Source organism: Streptopelia decaocto (genome assembly GCF_964273445.1).
Source record: "Streptopelia decaocto genome assembly, chromosome: 13".
Taxonomy (NCBI): domain Eukaryota; kingdom Metazoa; phylum Chordata; class Aves; order Columbiformes; family Columbidae; genus Streptopelia; species Streptopelia decaocto.
The window spans coordinates 3904226-3923666 of NC_138668.1; the positions used below are offsets into that span (position 1 = coordinate 3904226).

The window sequence follows — 19441 nt, forward strand, 5'->3', positions numbered from 1 at the left end:
CTGCTCACCATTCCTGTTCTCCGCACACAACTTTAAATGAGACCTCGCTGCGGATAAACGTCTGGTTTTATTTCTGCTACTAGGCAACCCATGAAGGCTTTAAGTGTCCTGTTTTTTTTAAGGGTGACAGTCATTTATATTTGGCAGGGTACGAAAGAAAGGGCTTAATGGGAGGGGAAAGATGGTTGAAGGCACCAAGTGTGTGAAAATGCAGTTTCTTTATAGCAGCCACATCACTGAACTGACATATCCCACTTCATTCACAAACTGGAGTTTGAATTGTCACCACAAAGACCAAGGTTTCTATTCTAATACTTTTTTTGTTCGCTTTAGGAATACTTTTGGTCTTTGTCTGCTTGAGACTGAAATACATAAATCCACAGTCCGCTTTAACTTCTCAGTAACCAAATGTGAATCACAGCAGTGCCCAGCATGCAGAAACAGATAAAAACAACTGAAGTCTTCCTTACATTGGCCAAATAACCCAATTAGCTGTACAGAACTAATTTTATATAGACGTATACATTGAGTGGCCTTCGCTACCGATTTTCACATCATGGTGCTGACCAGATTTGCAATCTGACATGTAAACCACCCCAAAAAAACCCCGAGACCGCTCAGACTTCAGGACCAACATCATGCCCTGACATTGGAAGACTCTGCCTGAACTCATGTAAACCAGACCTCGACTACCAGATTAAAGCAATGCTTCATTTAAAAAACGCCTCAGTTCTCCGAGAGTTGCTAGATTTGATACACGGAGCCTTTTTGTGGCCCTTTTGTGTAGGCTGCAGCAAAAATCAAAGCCTCTTTTCAAGGCATGTGCTCCTCGTGGGCTGGAACTTGGCTTCGTGTAGCCAGTTGCAAACACTAGACGACTTTGAAGAGATCTTCAAAAAACCACACGCCCAGAAAAAGCCATTTTTATTAGTCCATTAACATGTCATTAAAGTATCTGCTCAGCCAGGAATCAAAATTCCATCCTACCTAAGCAGAAATCCGGCGAGAACGAGAGTCAGTCCTCGTAGTGCAAACAAAACCAAGTTCAAATAGAAGAGTTTCGTCTCCAGGATTCCTAAGAATCACGCAAAGTGAAAAATCCTGCTGGGCACTGACCACTAGTAAGCCTTCATACGCACATATACACACCAACGAGGGCTCTCAATAACATAAAACATTAAAAAAAACAGCACAGGACTATTGCAAGAACAAGACTCACGACATTCCCAGTTAACGGAGACTGTGTGCAACACAAGGCCAGTAAAGCAAATTCAAGAATGAACCGAGATGTAAAACACGGAGAAACACTCTCAGTTATGGAATTAGTTGAAGAACTTTGCAGGGATAAAAAAAGAGAGATCAATAGGAAATGGAGCGAATGATGTACAGAATCAGAGAAAAGCACGCACATCAGAGAGGTGGAAATAAGCAGATCCAATTATCCACCATACTAAACTTTGCTTTCTCTTCCCCCTCTGCTCACCCGTAACAAATGCCTGATATAAAGGCTACCTCCCAGATTAAATCTTTCATTAAATCCTAGCTATTACATCAGTTTTCTTATAACTTTGCTATGCTTTCCTCTAATCCAGGCCAAGAACCGTCCCATATTCTCTACACAATCTCCTATTTCCCACTTAGACAACAACCCCAAGCTGCCCATGAGATTTATTTGCCCCATGTTCTACGGGGCAAACTCCAGCTATATTAAATTCCTACTTCTTACTCAAATTGTATTTCCAGGTGTGCGGTGTTTAATTTATTTATTTCATAGAACAAACCTTTAATAAACTGCTGGGGCAAGAGTGAGACCACAACTGGTGAAACCTGCTCTGTCCTTAAGAAGATGCCCTTGAAGCACCGTCCTCATCCCTTTTCTTTGCAGACTGGCCCCCAACAGGTTCAAAGCCCAGCTGCTTTCTTTGAGAACAGGGATTCAAGAGGTAAGGCAGTTATTACCATCTCCATTATGCAGCCGTTCTCAAAAAAATGCCCTATTGATCACACGGTTCTACCAGGGAAAATGTGAACGGAACCTAAGGTCATTTAAATCCACCGTATGGTATTTGAAACTCAGTCCGGCATCCCCACCAACACATCTGCCAGAATCACAATCAAGTGGAATAATATGTTTGTAGAGATTTACCAAATTCAGTGACGTATTTCCACTGTTAGTGTGCTCGAATAGTCTCCCAACCCTCTGAAAATGGAGTGTATGCTCAGGCTTCAGCTATAGCGTCAGCTTCTGTATACGCTACCAAGAAATATCTGGAAAGAACTCAAAATTTCTCTTAAAACTACATAGAGTATTATCGTGTTCTCAGGGCAAATACAGTCTCGTATCTGACAGCTAAATGTAACAATTTCAGTGACAAAATTCCTACTGGAAATACAAAATGGCATTTTACTCCACACTTACTGTGCAAGGGGTAGTTACCAGGACCAACGCAATTCTGGATTTCAACCCTTCCACCTCTTGTATCTTCAGCCACACACACTCTCATTGAATAATTCATGTTTTCAAAGCAAGAGGTGTCTATCAGGTCGGCTTATCTGCACAGCTTGCACATACTCGTGCTCACGTTGTGAAAGAAACACCATCATGCGCTATGCAACATCATCACCGCAATCAAGTTAAAAACACGCCGCAAAACTGTGTGCTTCAATTTTCGCAAGTTACATTAAACCTAAGGAATAAATCTATGCTGAAGTCTTAATACTTCGCTTTTAGAGTTACCCAAGCACTGAAAAAGCATCTGGAAAAAAATTCCTAAAGCATGAAAAACATGTTCCTCCACCCACATGCACTCATAGCTCAGATTCCAAACTGAAATTTGCTAAGATTGCCAAAAATATTTTGCACTTTTAACACTTGGAGTTTCCAAAGCACCTTTTTCAAATCTAGATAGATGTCAATAGCTAACAGGACCATACACTTACCCTGACATCGCTCACAACACGGCCCAGGCTGAGCTCAGGACCAAGCTCAAGCCCAGCCTTACTCCACTAACCAAAAGGTCCTTTCTAGAAATACTGTCCAAGTCTTCAGACGTATAGATGTATTTCTCTGGAAAACACTAGATGAACACCACTGAATTATAATCAAATATAGAAAAACCAACAACCCTGAACACTGTAGATATTACTGAGGCGGGAATTACATATTAAATAGCTGACACTAACGGAGAACGGAGTCCCTGTGCAGCACTGTCTGCTGCTCCGTCAGCACTTCATTGAGGTGTGTTTAATTTAACATGCCTCTGATCTGCGCTTTCACAAGTTAAATGTATAAAGTGTTAAACACGTTATTTTCATTACTTATAAGAACTCTCCTGTGCAGCTGATCATTTGGTTACTAATTCAGTACAGAAAGGGCTTTTTTCAATAAATATTATGTTCACCATAAAACATAGAAATTTAGATTCCCCGTCTTCCCAGGTATTCTCTATGGTGCTACCCATAGTACTACTACAAGTATATGTTTTATAACCAGTTTGTCAGACTCAAGTTACATTTCTGTATTAACAGCAGCTTTCCCCCCCATAAAACACCATCTAATTAATTGGAGCTTTTACAAGACATTCATTTCCTAAGTCCGGGAGGAAAACCTGCACAACTGCTCTCTGCTGCTTTATAAAGGAGGAAAAAGTACAGAACAAGAGACCAAAACCAGAAGCAACACATTTGCGGACGCTTACCATACACCTAGAATTAGCAGAGAGCCCAAGCAATCAGACCAATTAAAACAGATCCAGCCCTGGGGTCCTGTCCAACGAGCAGAAATGTTTTTGAAAGAATAGGAAGAGAACACTCGGCTTTTGTTCTTTCTAACCCAGTGTTATCTCCAGGTCTCTTCATATACATGTCGTCTTGCCCCAAAATATCTGCCTGTTTTGCAGCGAGCAGAAGAAAAGTCATCTGACCTTTCACTGCAAAACATGTAAAACCTGTGAAAGTAGAACCATCGGTACTGAAAATCTTGGCAAAGTTTGACTAGATACAGCCAAGCAACATTTCAATAGGAACACTGAATTTCTGTCAAACAGTAAAAGTCTAAAACGTCCAAGCTAAAACGAAGCGTATTTTTCAGTTTAAAACCTAAACCATATGTTTTGTATCTCCAATGAGTGGCTGGTATTTACAGCCCTCCACATACAGGTAGTGTCAATATTTCCACAAAGCAATTTGAATGTTAAACAGCACTGTAAAGGAGGAAAACCAAACACCATTTAACACCTTCTCAATCTCAGTTTCCTAGACAGAACCAGTATTGAGCTTCTTCGATATCTTACTGCAACTAAGTAAGGTACAAAATCAACTTTATAGGAACGAAATTTTCCAACGGGGACATTTTAATAAACAGTACAAAATAAATGTCTGGTTTTCATCAAGCGCTAAGTAAGATTGCTTAAAAGCAGGAACGTTGTTATTTAAAAAATGAATGGCGTTAGGTTATGTGTAAGTTGTAAACTATGTAAACTATTAGTTCATCCCATGAGGGCTTAAATGTATCAGCAGAAGGGGTTTAGTTTAACAATTCACATGGAACGTTGCCTCAAAACTAAATATACCGGTTTGGCTCTGGTTGGAGTTGGGCTGTTAAACTCGGTATTAAACCAAAGCTGCACTGTGAACCAAGAGCAGGAAGCTGGAAGGGAACTGCTTAGGTGACCTAGGACGCTGCTGATGTTCAAGTTAACTGCCAGCAAAACTAAATATATATATATATATATATATGTGTGTGTGTGTGTGTGTGTGTGTAAAATATTTTAAAACACTGAAAATAAGAAACAACAAATTTTGCCTGAGCAATTTTTAGAAGATGTAGTTAAATGCATGTAACAGTGATGACCACCATATTCAAGAATCCACATTTCTTCATTCATTCTGAAACACTGGCCTGAACTATCTCCAATATAGAAATTCCACAGAAAAATAAATTTAGCCTATAGAACATCATGTATTTTAAAATAACAAACCTCAGGGAAAATGGTTCACTGGGCTTAAGTTGTTTCAATAGAACTCTGACTCATTTTGCACCTCTTTAATAACTGGACAGTCTTATAACAAAGCAGTTTCTAGAAATCTACTGCAAAGAGTAACACTTACAAACACCTCTTCTAGCACTACTAACAACTGCACTAACTGCTACCAGTGCAAATTCCAAAAGGTACCGCCTGACTTTTCAAGAGGCACAGTCAACACCCCCAATTTTGTGGCAGGTAAACACAAAGCATTCCTTCTTTCAAGCAAGGCATTGGTACCGTATCACTGCTTTAAAACCACATACCTCGGGTTAACTAATGACTTACAAACTTCCCCTAATTTCTAGCGCATCTTTTCCAGGCTGGGATTTCAGCTGAGGTGTGCTGAGCGCTTCTTGGCGTGTTTGGCTGGAAACATAAAAAGCCTCGAGTCTTGCCACATAAAGCTTTTCTAAGCCTCACCGCTAATGCAGCTTCTTCATGCTCTTACAGCTTTTGCCTTCCTTATTCGCAAATCTAGTGCTTGTTTTGCAGTAAGAAAGATAACAAACAGATGAGATAGAGTGGTGCTTTCTGACCAGAGCGAGAGCAAGCTCAGGTTTAAAAATGAGGGCAGTGCAAGTCGATATTCAGTGAAGAGTTAACAGTGTACAAAGCCTAGAGCAACGCGTCCATTTTGTTCTAGGCTACTTAGCGAACAGACAGCCCAAAATTGGACCAGCTGGAATTAATTCAGAAGTACTTGGTTCTCCCCGGGCTGTCGTTATCAACCTGAGGATAACAAACATACGGATCATCAAGTTCAAGTTGGTGCTGGAAAGAAGAGGCACAGCCTAATAGCCCATAATAAACGAAGTTTTGATCCTAAGTTGGATCTTAGTATGGAGCTATAAACGCTGTTAGTGTCTTGTGGGGCAGAGTGTAGGATTTGCCCACGTTAGATGGATTTAAACATTTTACTGACTTCTCTTGGGGATTACCTTGGTACCACCTCTTGCACACGCAATGTTTAATGCACAGTTTAACCTCCGTTCTTTTGCCGGGTTTCACCTGCTGTCAACAGAGAACAGACAGCACAGATTACTGAAACGGGAAGACCGCATTTGCTTTAAAACACTTAGTCAAATAAAGGTTGTACTGCAAAAAACCTCCACAGAGTTGCTCAGAACACCACCTGGATACCTTGTGGTAGCAAATCTGTACTACAAAGGAGGTGAGCAGATTTATTTGTCACATACGACTGACACCGCATGACGAGAACAGAACAGGGTTCCAAAGAAAACATTATCCAGTATTTTTCCCAAGTCCATTCAGCCGGGTTGAGCAGCAACTGGTATCTCCATTACAATTTCTTATTCAAATTATATCCATCGGGTTCCAGATGATTCAAGAGGCACATGCAAAAAACTGGAAAAATTACACTTTGCCCAGGTAAAATATAAAAAATAATTCAGATTGATGAAGTGCTTAGCTAGAAAAAGGGAAAAATCACTTTAGTAACTTCAGATACAAAAGCTGAAATAAAAGGTGCAAAGTTTAAATTCAGGAAGAGGAAAGAAAAATTGTGTTTGCCCAAATTAAATTCTTAGAATGACTTCTGATTTTGAACCAAACTGATTTCTAAGATTGTTTTTTTAGTTACTGGAAATTTTCAAAGCTAACACCTTCGGCAGTTTGTATCCTAATTATTCAGGCTGTTATAATCCCTTTTGAAAAGATGCTACGAGCCGCTCTTCGCTTTCTTTAAGCAGCTTTTTTTCAGTTGTTCGGAGAGCTCAGCTGAAACCCGCCTTGTGTGACAATGACAAAACAGGGGAAGCACCAAACACACATTTGTGGTGTTTGTGAGGGCGGGGGTGCTCCAGGTGAGCCCTGGATACCTGCCAGTCAGTTAAGCCGTCGGGGTTGATTAGCCCGGCCCCGCGCCAGCAGTGCCCATGCAGGAGGTGACACCAGTGTCACCAGTGACTGGGACGGACGGGGGTCTGTGTGTGTGTGCAGAGCAAGGAAGCTGTGGCAGAGGGGAGAGGGGAATACAACAGAAATGAGGCTTGTTCCAAACAAAAGACTGCAATTACAGAGATATTAATAGCTTTTGGAAGCTAAATTTTTATCATTTATTCACCTACTTGTGTTCTTTCTATTAAGAAAGTACAGAATCGCTATTTTCTTCTATAGTAGTCCATCTGTTGCAAGAAAAACATACCTGGGTAACAAACTCTCCTAAGATTTAGTATGAAAGATTTTGCGTAGAGAAAAAAAATAAATCTGGTTTTATAACCAGTCCCATTTAAGAGCTACAATAAGAGAACGGTGCATTAGCAACTTTTTTGTTGCTGCCGTTACTATACGACAAGTCTGGTCTACAAGAAGCGCGTAGACACGCTCTCCGCAATCCACCTAATCGCGCATTAGTCACACAAGCGGTAAATCCCTCCAAGCACTTTGGCTGGGGTCATGCAAACGCTGGATGAACCGAGTTCCATCAGTTCTCGTCTGATTTCCAGGCAACGAGCCGCACGTGACGCTGCTCTGGCCGAGGAGCCGCGGATCGATGTGGGTCCGTCCTGCCCGGGCTGTAACGAGCAATGAGATTATTGCTGCTCCGTGCCAGCACGTTCACACTAGTCTGGAATAGATCGCCAAGGAATCCAGCGCTCGCACAGCAAAGTATTCCACGTGTCTTATGGCCACGCTCCACCTAAAACGTTAAAATGGTTTTAGAAGGTTGACAGGAGCGTTGTTGCCATTAAACGGAAACATCTTCCTTCAGAAATAATTAATCACCCGCTGTGTTTGAGTACAAATATCTGGATCTATCAGGCGTGTGTTTCAGCTGAGCGGCAGCGAGATGGACGATCAGAAACTGCTGCTGCTTCAGAGCTGGAAGCAACGCTGCTCGCTTGGAGGTGAAGGGGATACCGAGGGGTTTCCTCCCCAAAACATGCTCTGCATGGACGTGGTTAATCAATAACCTCACATTAGCACCCCCTTCTTCCAAACGCAGTTTCCAATTAGTACCAAAGTTCAGCAGATCTGCATCATATCAGTGTTATCGATCTTACACAAGCAGAAGCATCCTCTTCACTTTAGGGATTTTAAACAAAATGTCCAATTCTTGTGTGACCTATGGGAGGCACAAAACCGAGAGCTGAATAGCACCAAACAAGATTTCATGAAAAGAAGGCTTTTATTCAGAATAAAGCCGTATCAGCCTATGTGTTACTCCCTTGTTCTAATTATATAGGACAGCATCTATTTACACTGCCAAGTTAATGACTTCAAATTTGATCAATAGTCTCTGTTTGTTCAGCCCAGCGCCACTGACAGTCACCAGGGGTGAATGACAAAACAAACTGCTCAGAGCCAATCTACGGTTGAGTAAGAAAAACCAATCTGCGATGGCAAATACCCTTCGATTGAGTCGGGAGGTGGGCAGGGAGGTCTGTCGCCTGCGGCCATCGACACGTCCCCTTTCCTTCGCGCCCATAAAACATTTCACCATATTATTCTGCCAACAACCAACTCGTGAGTTGAGTGACCTCAAGCAGAACATCCCGGATACAGAGCGATTCCAACCCTTATCTTGTACCATCTAGCTATGTTAAATATTTCCATTTGTTTCCAGATGAAGCATGGTAGGACATGACAACAGCAAGAGGACGTCGCTAAGGCTGTGGACCATAAGTAGCGACTTCCCTCGTGTCACTGTACACACTATAGAAGGAAATTTCCGTTGGAGCAGCTTCAAGGAAGGCTGGAACCATCTTCTTGAAAAACATTCTTGACTGAATCTCCGGCCAAAAGATGCTGGGAATGCTGTAGTTACAGTCTGGCTTCAGAGAGCAAAATAAAACTAGAGTTTAGAACAAAAACAGATAAAGTGCAGCTTGCATGTCGTGTACTAGTGAAGACCTTTCTTAAATTAAAAGAACAAACGCTTTCATTGCAAAGTTAGTTTCTCAACGCTGGCTTAACAGCAACATATACGGACTCCTCCCCCCCGCCCCGTGCAATCTTTTTAAGAAAAATTTTCAAGCTACTCAATAAAGGAAACCCCCTTTCTAACGCCATGTGCATCCACAGTCACAAAGGCTGCGATCTCGATGGAAATGTTTCGGTGCATTGTTCTGACCAGGATGTTTGGTTACGATTTTCTCAACATTATACATTCATTGCCTTGCCTGTCGCAGCAACTGTTTGCTATTTTCCTTATACAAAACCTCAGTGTCCATTAGGTCAATAAATTACAATCCCACTACTGCTCCAGGATACCCGATGTCTCTTCCTAAACAACCTCAGTGTATGTATATTCAGACATAGGATTTTATGCAAGTGACACCACTCATTAAAAAAAACAAAACAAAAACCATGAGGACAGCTGGTTCAGTCAAAGCCTAAGACGTTTGCTTTCCATTTTAAATTGATTAAACAGACTCGATAAATTACATTTCGCATGGATGGTTAACAGTGCTAATATTCCAGATCAAATGAAATGGTGTTAGAGGAAAATTCTCACTAGGGCCGGCTCTCACTGGTTATATTACTTGGTCTCACAGTAATTTAGTATAACAGAGGCCTAACAATTTCCCTGAACAGGATTACAGGAAACATCTCTTCACAGTTCACGACACAGAAGCTCCCAGAAATGTCTATTTCTTCACTACCTTCTCCACACAGGGAATGTACTTGAAAACAGGCTAAAGTGTGCTTTGTGAGAACCATGAAATATATGTAATGGCTTTTGTTTGTTTGTTTTTTCAAAGGCTGATGCCTATTTATCAAACAGCTGAGATATTAAAAGCAGAGCTTTTATCTGCATTCACGTCACTAACAGGACTTGCACACTTAGGAATCTGATCCAACTCCTAGATAGAACCCAAAGATAGCCAAATCTAATAAACAATTTTCATAAGAGAAAAACCTTTAAACACCATTTCACTCCTTACTAAAATAAACTGTGTGGCACTAATTTGAAGTGATAGTGCTGCTCTTTTTAATTAAAAACTGCCAGTAGGAGGCTGATGCATTGGCTGGTGCTGGGAGCGACGCGCTCGCGGGATGCGGATGCATCTTTGCGTAAGGAATTAACACACAATTTCATCTGGGTTATAAAAGCGAAACAAAACCCCTAAGTCAAAACAAACACATAGGGAGTGTTATTACAGGTGCCTGATAAAGTCATCTGGATGTTTCCCTCGGCAAAGTGAAGTTCTGGGAGAAAAAAAACCCAGAAAAGTCCAAACACACTCAGTCTGGTTGTGCAATTAGGAGTTTAATTCATGATCCTGATTTATCTGCAGAGGCTTGGTGGACTTAATAGAGGTATTTTTCTCCCCTTCACAGCTCAGAGCTCCTCTCCCACACCTCCTGTCCACACACCCGGCACGGGAGATTCATTTACCAAGCTGGAGACCCCAGAATCACACCTCTGTCCTTATCAAATCTGACTGAAATCAGATGAAGAACCAACAATTAGTTAAAGGAGAATGACAGGTGTGATCCTTTTTCTAGCCTGGTAATTTTTCGGTCTGGAAAAGAAGATGAAGCTTGTCCCACAAGTTTATCCATCAGCCTGATGATGAACTAAGGCAGCACCACCTCCCACAATCTGTAGACAGCTCCCGTGTGCCAGGTTTCACAGCTGATTTGTGAAAGCACCAAAAGCCTAGAAAACTGATTAATATTGGCTTTCCAATCTAGAAGAAAACCATCCAAAAATATCTGCTGGATCCTTCTCCGCGTGGTCTTTCAACATCTTAATTCCAGCCCACCAGAAGAGGCTGATACCCATGAGCAGAATCGCCTGCACGAGGCTGTGGTTGCTGCCACCATAAAAAAAAGAGCTCTACGTTGGCACCTGGAAGCAAAACCATCCAAAAACCCTTTAAAATCATCAGCTGCTCCGCCTAATAGAGCCTCCCTGGTGAAGAAACGTCACAGAAACAAGCAGGACATTTTGCCTTCACTTGGTATACGGACCATCGAAGAGAAATCAATTTATCCAAAGGTTTCCACTCTATTTACTCACCACTCCTACAATGACTATTTCAATCACGTTTACGCTACCAGCATCATCTCGAACATCACAGATTAATCTGATCCCTTCTGGTGTTTCAAAGTCTGTTTTCTCTCCGCACACTCGTAGGATTTACATCCTAAGGCGATGATAAAAAAAGAAAAACTGGTACTACTTCCCAACTGGGCTTTTTATTTTCCTTTTTTCCCCTTCTATCAAAAATAGTTCTCGTCTCCGCTCCAGTTCCATTTGGAAGTCGCACATGCAGACTTGATAAGCATCCTGCGAAGGAAATGCCTCGAATTGCAGACTGCTTACAACACATTTTCCCAAGCAACTTTTTATAAATCTCATTCGATGGCTGGTTTGCTAATTTCTATTCAAGTTTATCAAAACATTACTTGTAGACAAGTCAAATTACTTCTGTGATTGAACAACAACAAAAAAAACCCACCCCACACTTGTGACTGTGAGTCTAAGTTGGATTATACTGAAGTATTATTTATCCTGTTACCAGACAGACCTTTCTAATTCTGAGAAGGTATTAATTTTAAACTATACAACACAACGCAGAAAAGCGCCTGTTTACATGTTTCTTTTGTTTGCCTAAGTCTCCCACCAGAGCAGGTAAAATCACTACTGATAATTATTGGAATTGATTTCATTACCCTAAGTAGATCTAGAGGTTACATGCTGGTGTCAGACTGACTCTCATACCTGTGCTGGTTTATTGTCCTGTAGCAGACACATCTAATTAATACATCTAGGAACACAAAAAGCCTATTAACATGCAGTTCCTTGAACATCTTGGAAATGTATGCACAGGTTAAAAAAATAATACAAACCCAAAAAATGACACCAGCTGCAAGGATAACGAACAAGGCTTCCCTGGAAGGACATCACTCACTGCAAGTCTGAATCAAACCCAAATTCCTTGCTTTTCTAAATTCTGCGCTTGTGTAGTCAAAAAAATCCCAAGATGTTAAAGGGACAGCACACTCCATACACTCAGTTCATTTCCATATACAGCCCATACATTTCAAAAGCTGTTTCCTTTTCAAGAAATCTTTAGGGTCATACACACTATATACTCAAAGATGTAAAAAACTGACCACGGAGACTCAAGTTTCTGCTGTAATGTCTGGTTTATTTGGGGATGTAATAAAGACAAAATGGACATTGGGGCTGTGAGGAAGGAAAGTCAGGACCAGCAAAAAAGAGAGTTCAGCCTGATGTTTGCAGCTGCCTTGAATTCAAAGTAAATAAAGAGACAATTCTCTTCAATGGGTTTTTAACCTTTATTTAAGGAGAAAAATACAAAGGATGGCTTTTCATATAGTGTCCTGGAAACTAGGGAGATTCATCAGAAGAGATTTTAACACATGCAAATTTAATTTGCCATTTTGTGAAGTAAACAAGAGATGGAAAGTTTAAATTGATAAGAACACATGGGGTTTATTTCAGTCTAACCGTTAGAGGAAATAGGCAGGTTTTGTGGAAGACAAAAACACAAACATATGAAAAGGTCAAAGAAAACACTATTCCTCCTAATTTGCTCATTCAAAAAATGGTGGTTTAGCCCAAATAATGAAATGTATTGAGAAAGACCTCATCAACTTGAAGAAAAAAGACTGCATCCTATTGAAAAATATTTCTTTACCTGCTACAGGTTACCAATAAAAGCAAAAACTACTGCAAGAGAAAGATAATACGGTGTTATCGATGAAAGAAAGAGAATCAAATTCTATTTTCTTCAGCAGGGCTTCTTCATAATCAATTAGGAAAGAAACATCTACCATTCAAAAAAAACAATCATGGCTAAAAGTGCACATTAGTGAGGACATTCAGGGACACATAATATTCCTGGAGTATTCTAGTGGTCAATAATAGTTGAAGTTAATAGCGTGGTTTAACATCACCCTTTACTTGTAAATGGGCTGCTGTGTGTTCTGACAAGAAAATCAGGAACCAAAGTGTAAAACAGAAAATACACACACCTAATTCCACGGGATTTCCCATCATTTCTGATTGTCGTAACAGGACGATTTTGGATTATAAGCTTAACTCATTTGAACCGCTTCATCGCACAACGGCCAACGCCAAGGGCCGCGATGCTGAGCCGGGTCCTCTGCCCATGGCCGTCCCCTCCAGCTGTGGCAGAGGTGAGCACAGCTGGAACTGCACAGCAGAGGTGAGCACAGCTGGAAGGGCAGAGATGAGCACAGCTGGAATGGCAGCGATGAGCACAGCTGGAAGGGCAGAGGTGAGCACAGCTGGAAGGGCAGAGGTGAGCACAGCTGGAAGGGCACAGCAGCCCGCAGTGCCACGCGCTCACTGGGGGCATTGTGCATTATTTTAGCCTTACTCCCACACAATAATGGATTGTTTTACTCACAAACAGAGGAACAAACCCTCCATTTAAATACTTTCTGCTAAATTGTATTAGTATGCATGATTGTGGCCATATCCTCAAGAAATGAAACAAAACCAAACAACAGGCAAGAGGACTTTTGCTGGGGGAAGGGAGGAAGAGCAAAGCACGCTCTGCCAGCTCTGTCTATCTGCGCTGTGAACTGGGTAGCCTTGGGGATTTTTGCCTGCTGTGCTTAGTGCCCTTGACAACAAGCCAGTTTGAATTTTGGCCTTTAACTTGACAAAAATGACTTAGTGAAGAGGAAGGCATCAAGCTATTACAGCCCTGTGGAGAGGCTCTTTCTAAAACAGCACGCACGCTTATTCTGCCAATTCAACTAGAGTATCGTCAAATTTATCATCCAGTTCCTGTAGCCCCAAATATTCCCAATGTAGTTGCCAGTTCATAAGAGAATATTTGAAAGAAAAACTTTCAACATTTTTGCACTGTCCTCCCATTGTGTTGCATGAGTTTCACACAGAAAGACAGAGATGAAAAACAGAGAAAAATATCCCCAGGGATCTCCTCTCTGGAACTACTGAATTCCCCTTCAAAGAGATGTGAAGAAGTTTATAAACACAGAGCATCTTAACCTGTTATGGACCTACTGACTCTTCTTCAGCAAACATAGTGCTGGTTTATTCTTATATTACATTAATACTTAAATAAATCTTTTATAAATTGATATATGCCAATAAAGCTTTAGCAAAGCTTGCTGCTTGGTTTAAGGAATCACTACACTCTCTCTTTTCTGTTTTTCTTTCCTAAAATCAACATCTCCTAACAGAAGGCAACACATGCACACACCGCAGCTTTTCAAAGTCCAGCACCTTAGTTTAAATTCTCGAGCTAGACTTACATGGAGAAGTCGAATCTGCACTGAAGTAGCTGAAGCGTGAGCACAGGTTTTCTTCTTGCGGTGGGTGACAACTTTTTGGCCACGGGGTCATCAGACTGGCAAGGAGATCAACATCTGGAGTCACTGCAGCGGTATCTGCAGGAATCCGTTTGTAAGAACCTGAAACATCATGATGCGAGAGCAGCACAGCTTCCTCACTACCAGCCGCCACACGTGTGCTCAACGTTGACTGTCTGCAGGCTTAGCTTTGGGCTTTCCGATACCGTCTCACCTTCTTTAGTGTGTATATCAAGGTAAACCACTAGAAGTCAATCAACTCTAGCGCTGTCCTCACCATCAAAATAGGAGGCATCTCAGTGTTGGCAAGAGCATCCAGGACTATATGCAATATACATAACCTAAAACCTGAACAGATTCACAACAGGAGAAACATCACGGTGGTTGTCAACCAGTATCCCGAGACTCAAGATCTCACCAACTCCTTTTCCCTCCCACAACTGCTGGTGTAAGAAAGAACAAAGCACTTCCGGTAACACGGTAACACAAGCTTGTTTTACTCTAGGAGAATAAATTGGCATCAGCTTTCATGAAAAATATCAAAGCACTAATAGAGCTAAAAGCTTGCAGCAATATTCCAGAATTTGTTCCTCTTCACAGTAATATTTTGGCCATTTCCAGAGGAATCACCATGAAAAAACATACCGAAAAGGATAAAATTCCTAATTTAGGGAAAAAGATGGCAGATGGAACAGTCTCTTCTAGCCATTGTTTTTTTATATTCTCTTCACTCAAGTCTTAAAGTGAGTTGCTCCGCTGTGTATATACCTGAGCTTCCCATGCGTATCACACCGACTGATTTAACCACCTTTTCCAAACCGCTCTGCCCTATCACACTATCTCAACCAACAAGGCAGCCGAGTGAGTAGTTAACTCTAGAACCATAAATAGCAGCAATTAATCTAACCAGATTAATCCAACGTTAAGCGTGTCAACTGGACTTGCTTCAAGTTGGGCAGCGATCCACGTAAACCTCCAAAACACACGTGGATGGTATTTCCATCCCGTATTTCTTCACCCCACCAAGCAAACCACCGAGGGGTCTCGTTTTTCTTTCTTTACGGTGGCAGTTTTAGCACTTTCCGAGTTGTTGTCAGTAAGAGGTGTATGTGACACCGCGGTGTAAAATTGGCTGAGAAATTGGAAACACTGCTTATACTACCCCTGAACCGATGCTTAATTTTGCAACACAAAGCACGATGCTACAAAATTTTAGAAATGTGATAAAGCCATTTAAGGAAACGGATGAGAAAACTGTTCTTAGACTGGCGGTAGAAGAAATCACTAAGTAACCGCAAAACATCCCAAATTGCATTTCTTTAGATGAAGATGTTCAATTGAGAAAAGAAAGTTTCAAGTTAGGAAGAAAGTAGTTATTGTTTCTACTTTCCCTTCCCGAGGGGGATATTCAAACGAACTCCTTGTGGAGATTTAATTTACTTCCACCAGGACAATGGTGCTGGCAGAGCTTTGGCTTACTGGGAGGAACAAAAAAAGAAGACTCACTACCCATAGGCTGCCCAGAGTAAAAGGCAGCTCTGTGGATCCCATTCTGGCTGCTGCACAGGCTGCTCTCTCCACTTCCCCCAGGAAAGCAAGATTATTTTGCTGTTTTTCCTTAAAGTCCCATAGTTATACGCCCCAAACCTCTTTGAGATCCTCATCTGTAACCCAGTGTCTTCCTCATGTACGAACATAAAACTACAGGCAACCTATCAAGTATTTACGATGTCTGATATAAAGATCCCTACACAGATATTCATTGTTTCTGAACACGGGCCATAAAGCTGTGCAGGTCACCAATATTAGTGCTGCTATTGATCGGTCAGTTAACTTTGCTGCACTGATCAATACGACATCAGTCACGAAAGCGAAGCAAAACACACTGACATTTGTGACACATTTTAACCCGGGCCTTTATAACAATCATACCCGAACACCGCCCTTAAGGCAATGTAATATTTTATTTTCTACTTGAAGCCACTGTATTCTTTCATGTATTCCTTAAATTACAAATAAAAGACCCAAAGCCACCCATTTACCAGCTACTAACTGGTCAGACTTTGTAGACAGGACTTCCCTAAACTGTGCTGACCACAGTGAACTGAAGGGGTGTTCAGGATTCTCGTCTGCAGCACCTTTTTCCCTTCTCCACTGCTGAGCACCAACCACCACCTTTCCTACAGGAATCAAACCTTTTGCCTACAAATCCCCTCTGATCCTTCCCCACACCTCACAGAAACCACCCGCTTCCCCACCATCATCTTCACACCTTCCCAATGACAACCAGCAGCCAGCTCTGCCCAGGATAAACACATTTTTACACTCTCGAGTATTCTGAAGCTCGCTGAGATGCTTGGAGACAATTCTTTGTGTTGTCCTGTTACACCAACTCCGGTTTTTCTGTTAAAGAAGCTGGTTTTGCCATCGGCCCTCAGCACGGCCGTCTGCCCTGATGCAGGAGATGCTCCCCCCTCCCTGCTCCAGCTCTGAAGTGATCCGTAAAGTTTAAAATAACATTTTTTCCTTCCCAACCTTTCCTCAGTGGTACCAAAAGCCAGCCGGCTTTTAACACCTCAGCTGAAAAGCCGGTACCGATGAAGCCAGAACACAACTTGCAGCTTTTTTTGGTAGAACAGTTACATGTTTAGTCCACTTCTTCACGGTCTTTCCAACTCCATCTGCAACCTTCGCCTGCGAGCTACCTGGAACAATGAGACGGCAGTTTTCATGAGCCCTTCTGGGTGACATAACAGTATGAGCAAGACGCCTGGAAGCCTTGGAGATGATGAACCCTTTGGAAGTTCCCCAGGGAGCAGTGACTGCAGCAGCAAACAAAGGTTTCAGAGCAGGACATGAGTAAAAAAGGGACACGTGCTCCAGGAAGGTCCCCTGGCCTGCGGATTGTGTTCCTCCCTGACCCGGCATGTCCCCGTGGATGTTTCCAGCACATGCGCTCATTATACCACTCGATTATTTCCATCCTTGTTTGGATAACTCCGCCGCTGTTGCACTACCCTGATGACAGTGCGGATACAAAGAGACCATGGATTTAACGAGTTTTACCTTATTTTAGCTAGAACTGCTCCAAGTGGCCAGAGACAAGGCCAGCAATATCTCTGGCTCCTGCATCACCAGCAGTGGTGAAGCCCCAGTGGAAATAAGAGGAACGGGCTTTTGGAGAAACTGAGATACGATGAGAGATCAGCATGTTTGCGATCCATAGCACACAAAGTCAATTTATCCTGCCATCCAACCTACTCGCTGATTTTTAAAATTATTATTTTGTATATTTCTAACCGGGATGCGTTATTTGCCATTTTACTTCAGCACGATTGTATCAGGATAGCACTGACACCATTCTGTATAAACTGGAAGATCATCCTTTCTGATAATCAGAGGATCCAGAACTTTTAGATATATTCACATAAATAAAATAATCCCAACACTGCTAATACAAACACTTTTCTGATATACAAGGAAAAAAATGATGTATTTAAGCATGAAAGATTCTTCCACTGTTCACTTCCCATTTACAAAACAGCACTCACAGGCACCTTCAGCCTGAGCAGCACTTACACAGCTATTTTCAGTAATGCAAAACATAAATGGTTTCTAAATCCCAGGAAACACAATGCAAGTAGTAAATCACAACAGAAAAGGTCCTCTGTCTTGATTTCAATCCACTCAAACCTCCCAGCAGCGAAAGAGAGGAGAACACCAAAGCTATGTGAGCTACAGCTCTTTGAAACAGGTAAGTCAGCACGCCAGCCTCAGCAAAGCCAAGAATACAGCATTGCCTAACGATTCTAAAGCTAAACCTCTCCCAGAGCAATTTATTTTTTATTAAATACAGCAATTTTTGTCACACCACCCAGGTTTCGCGCTTGTAAAACCAGAAGATGTGTCTGAGCAAGCAGGATGTTTCTTCAATATAGTTTAAAAAAGAGAGTAAAAAATAATAATCCACCAAGTTGCTCAATAAACTGAAACTTCAGTCACTTCCAGAAAACATTCTCAGCTAGAAGACCAGTGCATGCTAGAAGTAAAAAAGCACTTTAATGCAGCATTCAGCCTTTAAAATGAAACCCAACAGCTTCTCCGTTATTTAAATGACATCCTCCAGCTCAGAAGAAGGGCTACGACCACGGCATAAGTTACTTAACTCACAGCATTTTTATTAACTGACTTGCATAAAAATAAACCACATTAATGACCGAGTTGACATTTAGTACACATCGCCACAAAACTCATTTCACTTCAAACATCATCCATACATCCTAAAAATATTTTCAGCCTTCTCACGTCCAAGAAAAGGATTTTCAGATTTACATTATCCTCACAACCTTTGGTCTTCTAAAGCACAAGCAGCGCAGAATCAAAAAAAGGATTAAAACCAGGATTTTTTTTTTCTTAAGAGCTGCTTCTGATTGATTGCGTTATACGCCAGAAGCAAGTTAACCTGTAACTGAAGTATAACTAGAGCTGCTTTCTCATTATTTGACAATGTTTTATGCAACCGCAGCTCTACACAGATCGATGCCGGTGACTTGGAGCAGCACCGCGGCTCCTTCAGCCCAAGAAATTTCCAACCATCCACCTGTTGCCTTTGAAAGACCGGGTTGGGCCTTATTTATTAATAATTCAAACAGCAGCCTCAAGAAGCAGAAACTGTGTCTCTTCCCACTAAAGAAGCAGCCTCGGCATCGACCGGAGCAGCTTCCAGCTGACTTAATCCAGATCTTTCAAGGTGCAACATAAATTGGTTTATCCACCCGTGCACCCCCGCAGAGGCCCCGGAAGGAGGCAGGACACTCTCTGCTTTTGGTGTCACCTCTGGCTCGGGGAAGGAAATTCAAAAGTCGAATGCACAACTTGCTGTGTGAGAGTTGTGAGGAAGGAGAAGAAAAAAATATGCTAAAAGCAACTAAATGCATGTTGTCTCATTAGCAACCGAGTTATCCTCCTCGGCACACAGGAGGCTGGGGGGTTTATCCACTACAGCAAAGGCAGGCAAATGACAAAAGGCTTTGCTGAAAGCCAGTCGGGGGGGAAGGCGGCCTGGAAATCCTCCCAAGGAAGGGGCAGGTGAGACCCTGCGAAGGGCA

The 19441-nt window shown here is 41.9% G+C and overlaps 1 protein-coding gene across 4 annotated transcripts in view; it reads right to left on the bottom strand.

Annotated features, from left to right (window-relative positions):
- The window catches only part of SMURF1 (SMAD specific E3 ubiquitin protein ligase 1), a 44633-nt gene that overhangs the window by 24273 nt on the left and 919 nt on the right, over nt 1-19441 (bottom strand). The gene's annotated exons all lie outside the window — the stretch shown is intronic.